The sequence below is a fragment of the Sorex fumeus genome, unplaced genomic scaffold (assembly GCF_029834395.1).
Source record: "Sorex fumeus unplaced genomic scaffold, SorFum_2.1 ptg000021l, whole genome shotgun sequence".
NCBI lineage: Eukaryota > Metazoa > Chordata > Mammalia > Eulipotyphla > Soricidae > Sorex > Sorex fumeus.
Window position 1 is genome coordinate 14,375,508 of NW_026606078.1, and position 18,186 is coordinate 14,393,693.

The 18,186-nt window shown below is 38.5% G+C and overlaps 1 pseudogene; it reads right to left on the reverse strand.

Annotated features, from left to right (window-relative positions):
• Positions 1-503: 503 nt before the first annotated feature.
• LOC130023024 (uncharacterized) lies at positions 504-597 on the reverse strand (annotated as a pseudogene).
• Between the last annotated feature and the right edge of the window lie 17,589 nt (positions 598-18,186).

An 18,186-nucleotide genomic window follows, 5' to 3' on the forward strand; every position in this document is an offset into this window, starting at 1 on the left:
GTTGAAATCTCCTTCTAGTATTGTGTTGCTATCAATGTTTTTCTATAAGTCAATTAGAAGTTGTTTTTAAGTGTTTTGCTGGTCTGTCATTAGGATCATATACATTAAGGAGGGTGAGTTCTTTCTGATGTACATTTCCCATGACCACTAAGAAATGACCTTCACTGTCTCTGATAACCTTTAGCCTGAAGTCCATGTGTTCTGATACTAGGATGGCCACTCCAGCTTTGTGGAGGTGATATTTTCTTGAAAACTTGTTTCCCAGACTTTTACTTTTAGCCCATGGGTGCTTTGATTGTTCAGACGTGTTTCTTGCAGGCAGCAGAATGTTGGTTTCAGTTTTCTAATTCATCTTCCCATTCTGTGCCTCTGAATTGGCACATTTAGTCCATTGACATTGAGAGAGATTGTTGTGATGGGGATTTGTGCTCTCTTTAAGTAGAATTTTTGTACTTGCCGGAATTGTCTTAGCTTAAAGTAGACCTGTTCATTCTTCTTGCAACAAAAATATGGAATGCTTTACAAGTTTGCATATCATCTCTGTGCAAGGACCATGCTCATCATTTTATCATTTCAATTTTAGTATATGTGTTAAACTTAGTAGGAGTTAATTTTTCCATATTTTTCTCTTCTTATTACTTTAAGTGTTGTCCTTCCTCACTCCTATGGCAGACAATGATTCCTAATCAAGTAATGTATTTCAAACCAGCATGCATAAATAGATTTAGAAATTTAATGTCCCAGAAAGAAAAATATGGTTTTTGCCATATTATCTTTTACCATACCCTAGGCATCAGTTTTACAAAATAATTCTTTTGGAAGATGGGATATGAGTTTGTTTAATGTCGTTCCCTGAAACCTTAATTAAGACCATTAAACTAGAGCCTTTTGCTGTTCTCACCTCAGTCCCGGCTGGAGCGATAGCACAGCGGGTAGGGCGTTCGCCTTACAAGCGGCCAACATGGCCGACCCGAGTTCGATTCCTCCGCCCCTCTCGGAGAGCCCGGCAAGCTACCGAGAGTATTCGATATGCCAGACACAGTAACAACAAAGTCTCCAATGGAGACGTTACTGGGCCCGCTTGAGCAAATCGACGATCAACGGGAGGGCCTTTACCTTTACCTTACCTTTACCACCTCAGTCCCGCGTACATATCCAGGAAAAGTTGGATGGTGTTGTCTGCACTTTTACCACCTTGAATGTATGTAGGATTTTTCTCCTGAAGGATGAGGTGAGAAGCATATTGATGATTTCATTCCACCTTATTACAAGTTCAACTTGAATGGAAGGTGAGGCTCATGTGGCTCCTGTAAAGGACAGAACAAAGGGTCTCAGTGATGTTTAATGGCCAACTCATATTAACAATATAGATGACTCAAAGTAGCCTGTGTGCATCTTTGTGTATAGTGAGTTTCATATCTACTGATAGTGATTCTCATTAGTGACACATGGGCAAAACGGATCTGTAATTAAAAATCTAGTTCTCTGAGCAGAGTGGGGTCTCTGACGTGATTGAAAAAGTTTGTAGTAATTTATTACTAAGCACATAAGTATTTTCAATGATGTGTACTTTTCGATCTAAAATTAATTCCAGATATGTCTAAAACAACAGTCTCCTGACCTCGCACCAGGCTTTCCTCACTGGGGCCCCTTGGGGATGGCGGGGTGAGATTCCCTCACCGCCCTGAGCAGAGCCCCGGCAGCTGAAGACTTCTGAAACCAGCCATAGGTAAGCTTAAGACCACTCCTCCCAAGCTTGAAGGAGCCTCATGCATGAAGGAACTGGAAGAGGAACCCAAATGTGCGGGACCAGGGCATGAGATCTCCATGGCTGCTCAGATCAAGACTGTGCCCCCTCCTTCCAAATCCCCCATCTTCTAGTAATTAAGTGTTACAACCACGAACTACCCCTGGATCCATGTAATGCCATCAATAGCCAACATCCAGAGACTGGGTCTTATTTAGAAGACAGCAACTCTGATTGTCCAGTTCTCACTCTCAGAGAACCTGGTAGGTTTCTGCGAGTATCTTGCCCGCATTGTGGAGTCTTTGTTTCTGGTCACTGTTTCTTTTGAGGTACAGAAGCTGCTTAATTTAAGATAGTTCCCTTTGTTTATCTCTGTTTTCAGTTGCTTGGCAAGTGGCGTGTTATATTTGAAGATACCTTTAGCTTCAATGTCGTGGAGGGATTTGCCAAACTTGTCATCACTGTACCTGAGGGATTCTGGTGTGATGTTGAGGACTTTGACCTATTTTTATCTGACTTTTGTGCATGGTGTTAGGTAGAGGTCTGAGCCATTTTTTTTGTATGCAGCTGTCCAGTTTTTTCTGCACCGTTTGTTTAAAAGGACTCTCTTGAAACACTTCACATTTCTTGCTCCCTTATCAAAGATTAGATGATTATATATTTGAGGGTGTGTGTCAGGATATTCAATCCTTTTCCATTGGTCTGCAGCTGAGCCTTTGTTTCAGTCCCATGCTGTTCTCATTATTGTCGTTTGTAGTAGAGTTTGAGGTTGGGGAAGGTGATGCCACCATTGTCTTTTCCCCAAGAATTGCTTTAGCTATTCGTGTGCGTTTGTTGTTCCATGTGAATTTCAGGAGTGCTTGATCAATTTCTTTGAAGAATGTCATGGGTATCCTTATAGGGATCAAGTTGAATTTTTACAATAGTTCTTGGAGAATTGCCATTTTGACAATGATAATTCTCCCATTCCATAAGCAGTATATATGTTTCCGTTTCCTCGTGTCCTTTTTAATTTCCTATTGTATAGGTACTTTACCTCCTTAATTAGGCTGATTCCAAGATTCTTGATTTTCTGAGGCACGATTATGAATGGGATTGCTTTTTCATGTCACTTTCTTCTCTCTCATTATTTGCATATAAAAAAGCCATAGAATTTTCGATATTGAGTTTATAGCCTGCGATTTTACTATAAAAGTCTATTGCCTCTAAGAGTTTTTTCGTAGAGATTTTAGTATTCTCTAAATATTGTATGATATCTTCTGTGAATAGTGAGAGATTATTTCTACCTTTTATACATGAAAAACCATTAATATCTTTTTCTTATCTATTTTCTCTTCCAAGTACTTCCAGTACTACATTGAACAGAAGTGCCAAAATGAATTTTTACTTAGCACATTCTGTCTGTAAATTTCTATGCTAAGAACGGTGGAAGAAACAGTGATATCTTAGTAATTTACAAGTAAATTATGAAGACAGATAATTTAAAAGAATTTCTTTGTATAAATTTCCAAAATGTGTAGCTTTTATTAAATATATTAAGAATAAATCGTAGGTCTTGATTATACCATGAAGATTGTTTTCATGTTAGAAGTTACCCTTCCAAAATGCAATAAAGAGACACATTTTGAAAATGTTGATTATTCTTTCATTCAGTCAATGAATATTTGTTAGTCTGGTTGTGCAGTGTCTGCAAGAAGTCAACCTGTACCCTCAGGTGAGTGCATCAACAGTCTGATGGTGTGTTCATGCTTCCTGATAACCTAAATGGCCACTGTGCCTCTGGCTGGCTCCCAACAACTCAGGACTACGTTTCCTGAGAAATTAAACTCCCGAAAGATATGTGGGAGCCATGTTAACAAACCACCCCTGGCTCAGGTATACAAGCTAATGCATTGATCTTGTTTCAGAGACCTATAGACAAATCTGGAAGATATCAACAGCCACAGTTAACCTTGGAACGGCAAAAGGCTGAAGACACTAGGGTAAATCGGAGGGAGGCATGTTAGTTTGGTGCCCACCCAACCAGAACCCAGTGCAGCCACTTTCTCCCACAATACAAAATCTCCACCATGCCCTCCTCTGGTTTCCACCGTCTCAGGATGGCTCTCACTGAAACATAACAGCTGAAAAATCAGATATGTGTGTTTTGTGACTGAAATCTCCAGGCTTTCTCTGGGCAGGATGGGCATCCCACACCCACTGCCCTGTACTTATGGAAGCCTCAGCAGTCATTTCCATACCTCAAAGCTACTCCAACCTTAGCTTCCTGATAAAAATGCTAAATTCCTTGAACAAACATGATGACCTCTTTGTACCTGTATGAGACCCTTAATGCACAAAATAAAAAGGAGACAAAGGGAAAGAATTAAAGATCCTGCCATAGAGACAGGCTGAGCTTGGGGGTAGTTTGTTGGGGGATGGTTTTAGGGAATCAGGAATATTGGTTTTGGGAAATGTACACTAGAGGAAGGATGGAAGTTGGATCGTTGTATGACTGGAAGCAAATTATGAATAGATTTGTAATGGTCTATATCACAGATATTCAATAAAACATTAAAAATACTGATGGAACTTTAAAACCCAGCATAACTATTTTTGTGTTCTCTGTAGGAAAAAAATGTTACTCACCTGTGTGCCAATAGCTTGTAGAAAGCTAAACCCAAAGATATATCAATGACTGTCTTTGGCATGAATACTGTAATTGCAGCTATGTTATGTTTTAGAATCAGTTCGTGGACAAGACGCCAAGAGGAGCAGTGGCAAAGTGCATCAATGTTGAATGGATAATGTTTCAGGAGCTTGCAATGGAGATGGGAAGATTTGGCATGAGAAAAGGGAAGAAACAGAAGAGTGAAGTACTAATAAGTATCATGAGAAAAATGCAAGGGAGGACATCTCATGGAAAGTGTCACACTCTGTTGAGCTTTTGGTGAGGATAAGTATTAGAAAGTATCTTTCCCATTTAGTGGTAAAAAGGTTACTTTGATGGGTATATTTAAAATTTACTTTAACGATTAGAATCACTAAGAGATACACAGTTACAAAGTTGCTCATAATTGAGTTTCAGTCATCTAATGTTCTAGAACCTTTCCAGTATATTGGGGCATTTTTGAAGAAATATCCCTGGTGCGAAGACTAGGGCATCTGAATCTTAACACATTTCACCAAATATATGATCTGTACTCACATGATTTACACTGTCTCCCCTGCTCTTTGATTTATGTTTTCATGCAATATTTCCTTGTGAACCTCACCTCAAGTGAGGCTCCCTATTTAAGACAAGTACATGTTTCTTGGGCATTACATATTTTTTGGTTGCTGGGAGAGTCTGTAAAGCAATGCTCAGGAGGTGTGGGGGCCCTACAGACAATTCTCAGAAAACGTAGTCATGGTGCTTGGGGTCCTCCTATGTTATACAGCCTTTGATACTCTGGCAATCATGTGGCGCTGGGAGTCAAATTGAGTGCATGTGAGACAAGTTCCATAAGCACTACACTATCTCCTGCGGCCCTGGGTATTAGATTTATGTCAGCATTCTGAGGTCCTCCCTTTTGTCAGAAAGCAGAGACTTGTGCAGGAGAAAGTGGAAGAGACTTTAGGGTTTAGCTAGGTTGACTGAGTGGCTGGTGATACCATTAAGATTGGAACATAAAGTAAAAATAAAACAAGAGCCCCGTGCCTTTTCCCGCAGAACTCGACACCCTCCACAGGGGTACACCTGCGGGGAACACCTGCAGCAGCTCCTTGCACTGTCCATCACCTAATCAGCGCCTCCCCTCCAGGTGGGTAGAGGGAGCACAAGCCAGGTTCACCACTCCTCACCCCCAGCTCCCCGGGTTTTCCTGCAGAACTGGAAACCCTCCAGAAGGGGACACCTGAGGCAGCTCAGGAGAAGTTATAGAGTTATAGAGAGGACAAAGGGGGAATACACAAGACTCTAAGAAAGATAAACTTGGTACAGGGTTATAAACCCATAAGAGGAGAAATTGCATGGGCCTGATGAAGAGTGGGGTAGAGTCAGAGGAACAGTATTGCTGACAGGGCATTTTCTCTGAAAGCAAGAAGGACCCAATTCAATTCTTGCGATCCTTTATGGTCCTCAGAGAACCATCAGATGTGAAACTTGAGCGCAGAGCCAGGAGTAAGACCAGAGCACAGTCAAGTATGCCCCATCCCTGGCGTCCTCCAAAAAAAAAAATGGGAGAAATGGCACAGTATGGGGATTAGAAATAAAAGAAAAAATTCGGAATAGGCTAAAGAAGGAAGATGAGTCAAAGATGACCGGAAATAACGTTAAAATTCTTTCATGGAGTCTGTGTTTATGCCTCATGGCCACTTTTGGAAAATAACGAAATTTGAGACACATCTCTAAAAGGTTCGGGTGGTCTAATCATAAATGATGGCTGGGGTGTTGTGAACACATAGACTGGGGAATGAACCTTCCAGATGAGTGGTCAACGGCCTCAGAGTCATTCAAGGATGACTCTTAACAGGGACCAAGCCAAGAGAACTGTTGCAGCATGAAGCCTGAAGATGAGCTCCTGGGAGATGCAAAGATAAGTCACCATGTCCTCTGGCCCTCTGTTCAGCACCCCTAGCTGCACCATTTCCCTTATTCCCAACAATATTCAGAGTCGCTATCACGGTGACACTTTGCTAGCTAGTATCAACAATGAGGTCCATTGCCTCTGTAAGTCTTTGCATTTGTAAACTCCCCGCTGTGGGAAAGCCTGCTTTCAGGCAATGGCATCTGGACATTTCTGGCAGGGGGAGCTCAAATTACATTACCTTGAGGGGTTGCTCTGTGGTCTTCCATGGTCCCTGGTGCCTGTAGCCTTCTCTAAACATCGCTGTTAACTGCAGCTCACACAAGAACCAACCTTATCAGTGTCGTTGAGGCTGCCTTGGGGGATGTACTGGACTAAGACATGCGCACTAGGTCACCGCGACCAAAGCGGTTTGTACCGCTTAACCTTGAGCCTGGAAGGTGGTGGTGGAAAGAGAAGGTCCTGGGAGAGTTAATGGGGTGATGGATGGATGGCAAGGAAACCGGGAAAGGTAGGGAAATAGACAGCTGGTGATCATCATAGGAGAGTTGGTAGATGTGTTTTAATTACGTTAATATGTTTTTCAGAAATGTTAAGCAAAACAAAAATATGAAAACAAGATAGGTTCCAAAGAACAGGTTACATATAAGACCGAGATAGCTGAAACGGCTGGCATTCCTTCTGGAGCTTTCAATCATACCATTTACTAAAGTTGGTATTTTCACGTTACTTAGCTGTGGAGAGGAATAATGAGAAACAGAATGCCACCAGAAAAGCAAACTGGATGACCACCTTTCATAAAAGCCAGGTGAAAGGTGTTCACATGGATCCCAAATGCAAGTGGGTTAACAGGAACATATATTTAATTAAGTCTGCTTGGTACCAGTAACTACTTTTTTGGAAATGGAAGAAAACGAATACAGTTTCTGACAGACTTGAGAATAAACTGCTAACAAATTTTCCCAGGAAAGGGTAGTTGACTGGCTGGGAACAGAAAACCTTGAAAAGTGTTTTGCTACCTTTCATGTATGGCTAAAGGAAAATGATCCCAGTAAACTCTCAAAATTAACAAGCTTCAACTCCCTTGAAGGAAAGTTGTATACAATGTGGAAAAAATGCTGGGAGAAAAGTCTGAAATGATGGGAAAAGAGACAATAAGTGCAAAAGGAAGGACTTGACATTTGGGTTCCTCTGAAAACAAAGCTTGAAACAACAAGATCTGGTGAGCACATGATTTACTGGGAATGGGATCTGAGAGGAAAATAGTGATATCAGGGATGTGAACAAGGAACATCCAAATTAAGGAAGACTTAATTAGCTGATTACACCATGGGCAACATGGTTCCAAGACTACCAGAACTTACCAAGGAATTTACTTTAATTTTCTTTCTTTTATATGGTCAATTACAACATGTATTATTTGCATAATTCAATGACAGTTTGGAGTGTTCATTTCTTTCTCAATATTCTTTTCACTTGTGTAAGCATCTTAAACACCTGCTGGATAACAGAATTATTTGATCAGACTTACTGTTTACTATAATATTTAGTTGAGATTACTGAAAACTAGGTCTAAAATGAAGTTTGTTTTGATTAGTAGAAGTAGAATAGCGAGAACTAGGGATGGAATTAGTGATTATAGGGTACCACATTCAGTTCCTAATTAAACAAGTAAAAGACAGTGTCCAACATAGACTATTGAAAAAGACGTCCATCTCTATTTAACATGGAAATTCAGCATATTTTATATTAAATTAAAAATTAATTAATATTCCTGTATTTGGTCTTTTAAAGACATTCAAGTTTGGTTAAGGAATCAAACGCTGCCAATGAAATCATAAAAACTTAATCATAAAATCCTGATTACTACTTAAGTGTCCAAGGATGTCAGTGCTAAGAATTATTTCCGTTGATCTCACTAGTGCATATGATAGGCATATGAATACATCTGTGTGAATATATAATTGGTATCTAATTTAGGGTCTCACCATACATGGTTGTGGGTATTGTGAAATAGTTATATATATTTTCATAATTTTGCAATAACATCTCTGGGTGTGAATCCTTGAATCATAAATACCTTTTCGTATGTTCCAGCACTAGCAATTCCCACATTAATTACTATATATATGACCTCCTAAGGAGTCATTTGCATTTTTCACTTTGTTTTAGTCCTTCTCTCTCTATTTTCAAATGTGAGTTATCTGTATCAAATCAAGGTGCATGTATTTGGTGTGGCAGTTTTAATCTTTATGAGTGATTTATATTTTATTCATTTATTTTTTAATTGAATCACCATAAGATGGGCCATTACAAAGCTATTTTATGCAATTTACTTTTTAATCCTCTCAGTTAAGCCAGGGAAAATCTCTTACTCGGGAAATTCAGAATTTCCATATTTCAAGTGAATCAAAACTGATTTTTTTGTATGTTTTTTATTTTTTATTATTTTTTTGATAGAAACAGGACCACCAAATAATGGGTGTTGGGAGGATCCTCCCAGGATGCATGCTGTTCTTTCAAGAAGCCAGAGAGACGTCTTCAGGCAGGAAGAGCAGCTCAGCAGCAGGGTCTCTTGGATTGTTTTGATGCATTCTTATTTCAGAAATTGATTTAGGGTTTCTTACCAATCTGAAAATGGCTTGGGATTTAAAATGAAGGTCACATAAAGAACTGAGTGCTGAAAGGAGGAAAAGGATAAGCATGATAATCTTTCAGTACCTGTATTGCAAACCATAATGTGCAAAAGGAAAGAATGGGGGGGCAGTAGAAAGAGACAGACAGCGAGACATACAGACACAGAGACAGACAGAGAGAGAGAGAGATAGACAGAGTCAAAGAGAGAAGAAAAGAGTCTGCCATAGAGCACAGAGGCTGGCTGGGGGTGGGTAGCAGGAGGGAAAATGGGGACATTAGTGGTTGGAAATGTACACTGTCATGAAGGAATGGGTGTTGGAACACTATGATGGAAACTCAATCACAACTTTGTAGCTGTGTACCTGTGTAATTGTGCATTTAATTTAAAAATTTTAAGGAAAAAAATAAGATTTCAAATGAAAAATTATAGAGATTTCTGACGAAACAGGCATTCTGACAGAAACCTCACTACTTTAGCAACAATACTTTCAGAGAGGGCAATTTCAAAATTTCAAAAATTCACATATTAAAGCAGTCAGAAGCAAAACCCCTGTTGTGTCCCCAACCATAAGAGTGAGCTGCACACACTCTTTACGATAGCCAGAATCTGGGAAAAACCTGAGTGCCCCATAAATGAAGACTGGTTAAAGAAACATTGGTACATTGGCACAATGGAGTACTATGTAGGGCTTAGAAAAGATGAAGTCATGAAATTTACATACAAGTGGTACTACATGGACAGTATCTTGTTAAGCGAAATGAGTCAGAAAGAGAGGAAAGACAGGGCAAGATTGTATTGACCAGGAGAACATAAAATAACAAAATAGGAGACCAACTCCAAGAGTGGCCGAGGTTAGTGTCAGGAATTTTTCTTCATAGCTTGGAGACCAACCACACTCGCTAGCAGAAAAGGCAGCTCAGATAGAGAACGGAGCACCAAATAAAGGGTGTTGGGAGGATCCTCCCAGGATGCAAGAGCATGCTGAACATAGACTATTAGACCAAACATGATTGTCACTCAATGCCTCTTTTGCAAACCACAATGCCTAAAAAGGAGAGAGAGAACCAAGGGGAATGCCTTGCCACAGAGTCAGGGTGGGATGAGGGGATGGGGTATTGGAGCGATACTGGGACCCATTGGTGGTGGGAAATGGGCACTGGTGATGGGATGGGTATTTGATCATTGTATCATTGAAACCCATGCACAAAAATTTGTAAGTCTACAACTGTACGTCATGGTGTCTCAGTAATAAAAATTTAGAAATTATAAATTAAAAAATTGGAACATAAAGTAAAAATAAAACAAGAGAAAGATCTAACAATAGCAAAGAGGACTATAGTACTCAAAACGTTGAGTAACAGGTACTTTGGCAAGTATTTTTAAATAAGTATCCAGGAGAGAATATAGCATTGTGAGTGAACAAATCTACTCTATGGATTCCTCTCATCCTTGAAATGGAAAAGGACAATGTGTTACAGTTACCAATTTGCAAATAAGATATATACCACCTATTGCTTGCTAGGTTTCTATGCTTTACCAAGAATTATTCTAATTTTTAAATTTACTTTAATGGGCTGGAGCGATAGCACAGCAGGTAGGGCGTTCGCCTTACAAGCAGCCAACATGGCCGACCCGAGTTTGATTCCTCCACCCCTCTTGGAGAGCCCAGCAAGCTACCGAGAGTATTCGATATGCCAGACACAGTAACAACAAAGTCTCCAATGGAGACGTTACTGGGCCCGCTCGAGCAAATCGACGATCAACGGGAGGGCCTTTACCTTTACCTTTACTTTAATGATTAAAACAGTATTTGCCTGCATTAAACTTTTTAATAAAACGTTTTATTAGAAATGATTTTTAATTATTAAAAATGTATTATTCACATTTCATTTTCTAAAAGAAACATATAGGCCAAAGAGCTAGTGCAGCATGTAGAGGGTGTTTACCTTGTATGCAGCTAACCTGAGTTCAATTCCCAGAACCCTGAGCCCACCAGGGGTGATCTCTGGATACAGAGTCAGAAGTGATACTGGAGCTCATCTGGGTGCGGTCCCCTCCGCACATAGAAGGAAGAATAGAAAAGAAAAACATATAACTGATTCTTGAGTAACATAGAGGTTAAGGGTGCTAACTCCTCTATAACGTTTGAAAACCCCCAAATTTAATAGATATTCTGCTATTGACCAAGAAGATGGTTTTCTAATAGTATTTAATACCATTGTCTGCAAGTACTGATATGTGTGGCCTGTCAATCTGTGAATTTTGATACATTTAAAAACTTATAATGGATTTTATAATAGACTTTAAATTAAATTTGTATTTTATGATAGTAAGTGATAATTTATAATTCTATTTTGTGGGGTATTTGGGCCATAATATGTGTTGCTTGGGACTTCAGACTCTGTGCTCAAGGGTTATTCCTGGTGGTGCCAGCCATTGATTTGGGTTGACTGTGTGCATGGTAAGTGCTTTAACCCCTATACTAAATCTGGGTTTCAATCAAATAAACTATCTGCATATATTTTATACATGCATGGCATAATTTTCCTTAGATTTTTTTATATTTCTAGGATATATTGATCATCTTTAATTATTTCACATCCATACCAATGTCAAAAATTTTTAAAATATAATTATTGAAAAAGAATCTCACAGAAGTGCAAATTTGTATTATTCATGGGATAACTATATTAAGAACAAAATAGAACCACAATAAACATATAAGTAAAATGGAGGTACATTTTTTGGAGTCTTTCAATTATGTATTTATATTAATCTATATATAAGTATGATTTTTAAATAATCAATTTCAGTTAGTATAAAATGTTAATTGAACTTTTATAATTATAATGTTTTACTGAGAAGATAACATTGATGTGAACTCTATATCTATTTGTCTACTTTTGTAATTGTTTACTTAAGATCAATTATTAAAATATAACTTACTTGTGACGTGATATGTCGCTCAGGACAAAAGAACTTGGCTTGCATGTATGAAACTTTGGTTTCTATTCTTCGCACTATAGAAACAAAGGCAAAATCATGAACTGTGGTTGGAAATATGCCTCGGTGATAAAGTATTTGGCTCACATTTATGAGGTTATAGGTTTGATCCCTGAATTTCCATAGACACACACAAAAGCTAACTTACAACAAAGTCTCACACTGGAGACCTAACTGGGCCCGCTCAAGAAAATCGATGAACAACGGGAGGACAGTGCCAGTGACAGTGACTTAAAGAACATTAAACTGCTTTAAACTATATATTGCCTAACTATTATACAGATTTAATTCTCAATAAAATAACTTTAAAAGGTCTATTTTCTAGCATCTTTGCTAGGGAAAGATAGCACCTGATTTTTCAATATCTGTAATTTGGGGGGAAATTTTAATTTCTCATTTTATTTTGTGCTCTTTGTCAACTAGTGAGCTTGAAAATTGCTCTTGTGTGGTACTACATGGAAAATATTATGCTATGGGAAATGAGTCAGAAAGAGAGGGACAGACATAGAAAGATTGCATTTTTCTGGGTAACATAAAGGAACAAAATAAGAGTCTAACACCCAAGAACAGCTGTGATAAATACCAGGTTGTTCACTCCATGGCTTAGAGGCCAGCTGCACTGTCTAGGGGTAAAGGCAGCGCAGATAGAGAATGGAGTACACAATAAAGGGTGCTGGGAAGATCTGCCCAGGATGGGAGATGCCTGCTGAAAGTAGTCTAAGGACCAAACAGGATTGCCACCCAATGTCTCTTCTGCAGACCACAGCACCCAAAGGGAGAGACAGAACAAAAGGAAGTGCCCTACCAAAGAGGCAGGCTGGGATGGGGGATGGGGGTGGGAGGGATACTGGGATTGGTGGGAATGGAGATTGGGCACTGGTGGAGGGATGCTTACTCGATCACTGTATAACTGAAACACAAGCGCAACAACTTGTAAGTCTATAACTGTACCTCATGGTTTTTCACTAATAAAACAAAGCAAAACAAAAATTAAAAAAAAGAAAATTGCGCTTGTGTTTATTAGTCATTTACACTTCTTTCAATAGAGATTATATGATCATGGTTTATGCTTATATTTTTGATTCAAGTTTAATAGCTAAATACTGATTTTTTTAAAGCACAAATTTATTAAAAGCATTCAGACTTGGCCCATCATATATCATATTAATTGCCAGTATTTGTTGGTTTTGCTTGTTTTTTGATCACTTAATTTGGTTTTTGTCCTTTTCTTTCATATTGTAAAATTTTGAGACAAATGAGCGTATGTTTTTCTTTAACTTCTACAGTTTTAAACTGAGAACAACTGTTTGTTTTATACAAATAAGATACCTGTGCATTTACTATTTCTTCTCATTTTATTTACATTTTAACACATCTCGATTCATCTACAACTTATCCTAGTAAGTGTTGTCATATTGAAAGAAACCACCATTTTTTCAATCAGAGCACTGTAGCCCTGTCCTCCAGCCGTTCTTCCATTTGCTGGAGCAGAACCATTAATATCTTACAACAAATTGTGAGACTTGTTGTCACTGGTTTTGGCCTATCGAATAGGTCATGGGGAGCTTGCCAGGCTTTTGCTAGGTGGACGAGATACTCTGGGTAGCTTGACCGACAGAGGAATCGGAATCAGGGTTGGCCTCTTGCAAGGCAAATACCCTGCCCTCTGTGCTGTGAATGTTAACTAAAATAGACTAGTAATACCAAATAGTGTTTCTTTAACAGTGAAATATAAACGATTATTTTGTAATTGTCTTGATTTGTTAATGAGATATGTAAGCCCTTGAGTGTAATGGGAGTATTTTTCTAACACAAGAGTCTGAGGAAGGTGAAACTGTTATAACCGTCTTGTAGGATTCCATCTCCCTAGCATGCTTCATTCTACTCCTTTCTCTATCCAATCCGGTCTTCTTCTTGGGATTCTGACCTCCTGATTGGCTAACCTCTGCCTTTCAACTGCCTACTTTATGACATCATTTTTTCACCAAACCAACCACCAACTGGTAGAATCTTGGGGGACTCATGCAGTTGTTTGTAAACAAATGTGAATCATCATGGCAAGTAACGAGTGACCAATGACCAACCACCAGTGAGCAGTTGTCTGTACTGAACACTTGTGGTCTTAAGCCGCTTCAGTGCTCTCGTACCGTCTCCTCTTCTCGTCTACCTTTTATCGGTATTTCCTCTTTTCTGACCACGTCAGGTAAGGATTTATTATCCCTAAAATTAGCAGTCAAGTAAAAACAGCACGGAGTAATGAAAGAAAGTATTCAAGTAGAACTTTATAAGCCTCATTTTAGCTTGACTTTGACATTTGCTGTGTGATTTTAGACATTGGCTTACTTTCTCTCACATACAAAGTGTTTTTCCTCATTGATTACATTATATTTTAGACATACTTAGGAGCTCAAATACACACATTCACAAACACACACACACATATATATGAGTGTTGCTTCTCTGTATTTCTTTTTACTATTAATAGTAAATTTTACATGATATCCATTGAAAACAAGTAAATCAGAGACAGTATTTTTACAGAAAGAGAAAATATAGATGCTGTGGAAAACTGTCAATATATACTAGCATGAGTTCTCTGTAATGGTCTCTCCACTTGTATTTATACTTCAGTATTTTAAATATAGTGATATTACATAGTAATAATCATTGACCTTTGATTTTTCTATTTAAACCAGGTAATAAAAAATATGGGGCATTGGAAAGGTGGTGAGTGCTGAGCGGTAGGGAGGCAAGCCCTCAAAGGTAACAAAGTTTGGGATCACTTTCATCAAGAATTGACCAATAGTATCCAAGACGATATGAGGGACAATAAAATTGAAAAGAAAGAAAGAAAGAAAGAAAGAAAGAAAGAAAGAAAGATAGGAAGGAAGGAAGGAAGGAAGGAAGGAAGAAAGAAAGAAAGAAAGAAAGAAAGAAAGAAAGAAAGAATAGGAACGTCAAGTATGAAGGAAAGGGAAAACGTTTGGAAAGAATGTTGAAGAGAACCAAAGATTTAAAATAAAAAAAGAAAGAATATATATTAAATATGCTTAGATAAATACACTCAGAGCAAGTCCAAGCAATATACTTCAATAAATGCCAGGACTAGAAACGATACTATGCCTTGAATAGGGTACCATTAGGAAAAGCAGTTTATCAGAAAGCCATCCTTGCTGGCTTTTTCCCTTATTATCTCTTAGAACACAGTACTTGGTACTTGACAATTTGAGTATAAACATGCTTCAGAAATGATACTTCCCATGAATAAGTAATAGTGCTTCTCTAGGGTGGTGGAAGATACAGAATCTTCAATGTTTTTTATTACTTTCTGGTTTTTAAGTACATGTACGCGCTGTCTGTTAAAATAAAAATTGGTATATTCTAACTTGAATCAGGAGATTTGATTCATTTGTGTGGTAAGTAGGTTCCAGGTTAAAGCTGCTTGTCATCTTTACAAATATTATTTCATGTGATTTTTTCTTCCTAACATGAGAGTATTTTGATAATAGTCAACTTCTGTTTTTAGATCCTAAGAGGAAATAGAAAAATCAAGTCTCACATGTCTAATTACACATTTTTGTCATATTTGTGAATTATGATTTTTCCTACATTAAAGATAATTTATTAGATTTTGGTGCTCATTTGTTAAACATTGAGAAGAACGTTTTCCTGGTTGATGAATATAATTCTAATCTAGGGGTTGAAAATAAATTTGAAATATTTTGTGATCACTTTTTAAATGGTCTTTTCTTTTTCTTGTGTGATCAAGTGAAATCCTCTGCTATGTTTAACACGTGTTGTTTGCTGGTTAATATTCAAAGGTACTGATGAGAATAATTTTTTGTACTTTCGATATTTCTTTCTGTATTTTACTCATTTCAAACATGTCTTATCTCTGAAATACAATCACGATTACTCCTATTTTCTTTTTGTTATGTAGTTACTGGTAAATCCTTTCTCTTTAATGGAGTGATAAAGTGTGCCCTCAAAAAATCACCTTCTATTCCATTTTTTGGCTAGTAGTTTTTTCTAAAATAGAATACTGTCTTCATATTTTATATATGGAACAATTTCTTAATAACATTTTTGTACTGTTTTATTTGGTTTTGTTTGGAATAACATCCACTGTTATTCAGGGCTTATTCTTGGGTCTGCTCTCCATAACTTACTGTACTATGCTGCTTGCTACAGAGCCCAGATTTCATTACTGTCTATATACTTCTTTTTCAGTTCTGTGATACATATTTTTCATGATATTTAATTTACACTTCCTCCTATGTAAATCATATGAGATAGAAAAATTATATTCATGTATGCATTATTATTCTCAGAATTATTAGTAACTTCACAGTAAACAAACTAAGGCACAGAGTTTAAATAAAATTTTCCTTCCAAAAACATTTCTTGGGAGAAACTCAAGTTGTCATTTTGGAAGTGGATCGAAAATGAGGGTAACCTTCAGTGCATCCACAAGATTAAGTCGTATGTGAACCGAAAGTAACAGGTACTCATCGCACAAGTCAAATGGAAACCTGATGATTACAATGGTAATAGTTGTAAAGACCACAAATGCTTATATTAATGTAAGGTATCTTTCTTCCGGTTTCTGGCCTTGTAGTGATCATGCAGGGTCCTGGCCAAAAGAACACATGCTTTAGGTTGTGTAACCTGGAAATTCCTAAGGGACAGGGAGATATAGTACTGGAGGGGATAACGCACTTGCCTTGTACACAGCCAATCCAGTTGAATCTCTGTCACAGCATACACTCTCCCGGATGTTATAAGGGGTTACTCCAGAGTGTAGAGCCAGGAAGAACCCAAGATCACTGTCAGTTATTGGTCCATACTCTACACCACCCCATGCCCCGCCCAATAAAAATTATTGGAATATATGAAATCTTTTTGCCATCTCTGGCCCTCAGGTTTCTTCTTGTCCAGAGAATGTTTCCCATTCTCTTAGACTTCCTAGTTTGAAAAAGCTTCCATACTCGGAGATAGCATAGGAGTCAATAGGATAGCAAGCTACAGCCATTTCTAGGGTAAGGAGAGACTATCTGTAAGCAAGAAATCCAGGTACAGACACAATCACCTGGTACTTCTACAGTTCTATGTTCACTTTGGGAGCACGATACAAAATACACAAAGTGCCAAAAGGTTCCCGGCTTTGAATCACCCCAAATTGTTGGAATTTTGGAAATTCAGTTGACTGTTGGTACTAGAAGCATCTTGATGGCTTAAAATTAAAGTTCATATTGTTCCTCTCAGCGTTGAAGGAGATTATTATTCTCACCCTCTTGTTCCTTACAGAAAATTTTCAAATTCCATCTTTATTGGGAAATGCACATACTCTGCAGCTTTCCCTTCCCATGGTTAATGATGCAGCTTCCGTAACAGGAAGTGTCTGCAAAAACTCCAGTGTATCTGCTTCAGCTGGTATTTCTGCTTGGCTCCTGCCCTCAGCCTCTGGCACCTCTTTCCAACCACTGATGGGTAGTGCCTATCTTTACCAACATTTCAGCACAACAATGCTTTCTGGAGTGTTTCACCAGAGTCATATATCCACCTCAGCTGCTTCCTACCCGAGTGTTTTGGATTGGGATCTTGCAGGAAGTGCTGAAGTGAAGTCTTCCATGGGAGACTTTGCTGTGACTGTCCTTGCCCAAGACACCGCTGTCTCTTCCATGTCTATGGCAGCTCGCTATGAGAAAATCCTAGATACCAACCACACGGTGTCTGTGTACCCATCACTTTCTGCCAGTCTTGCTGAGAGAACACCATCTCTGGTTCCACATCAGAGTCGAAGCCTGTCACTTCCCTACCAGGAACGAAGTCAGGTGTATTACGATCATCAAGGCACTCTGGGAACTCTCCTTTCTGGCCTGTAGTCCTATGACTCCATGTCATACTTAGGTCAAAATGGCTCTGCCCCCCAAGCTTATAGCAACTCATCTAGGGAAATATTTATGGCTCTGAAGGAGCTCCAGCCGCCAAATAACCAAATACCAGCCTCCTCCTCTGCAATCGACTTCTCTCTGTCTGCTCAACCCATCACAGAATCGAGTTATCAAGGTGAGTAAAACGGAGAGAAGGGAAGGAAAATTCAAAAATTGGGATCAAAAAAGAGGAAAACTGTTCGTAGACAGGTGGTATTCATATAGAGTGAGATTTTTAATTTTATGAAAAGAACTTAACTAAACTCAGTTCATGCTTACTTCCGTAACTCCTTTTACAGCATGTTATTTTCTCTCTCA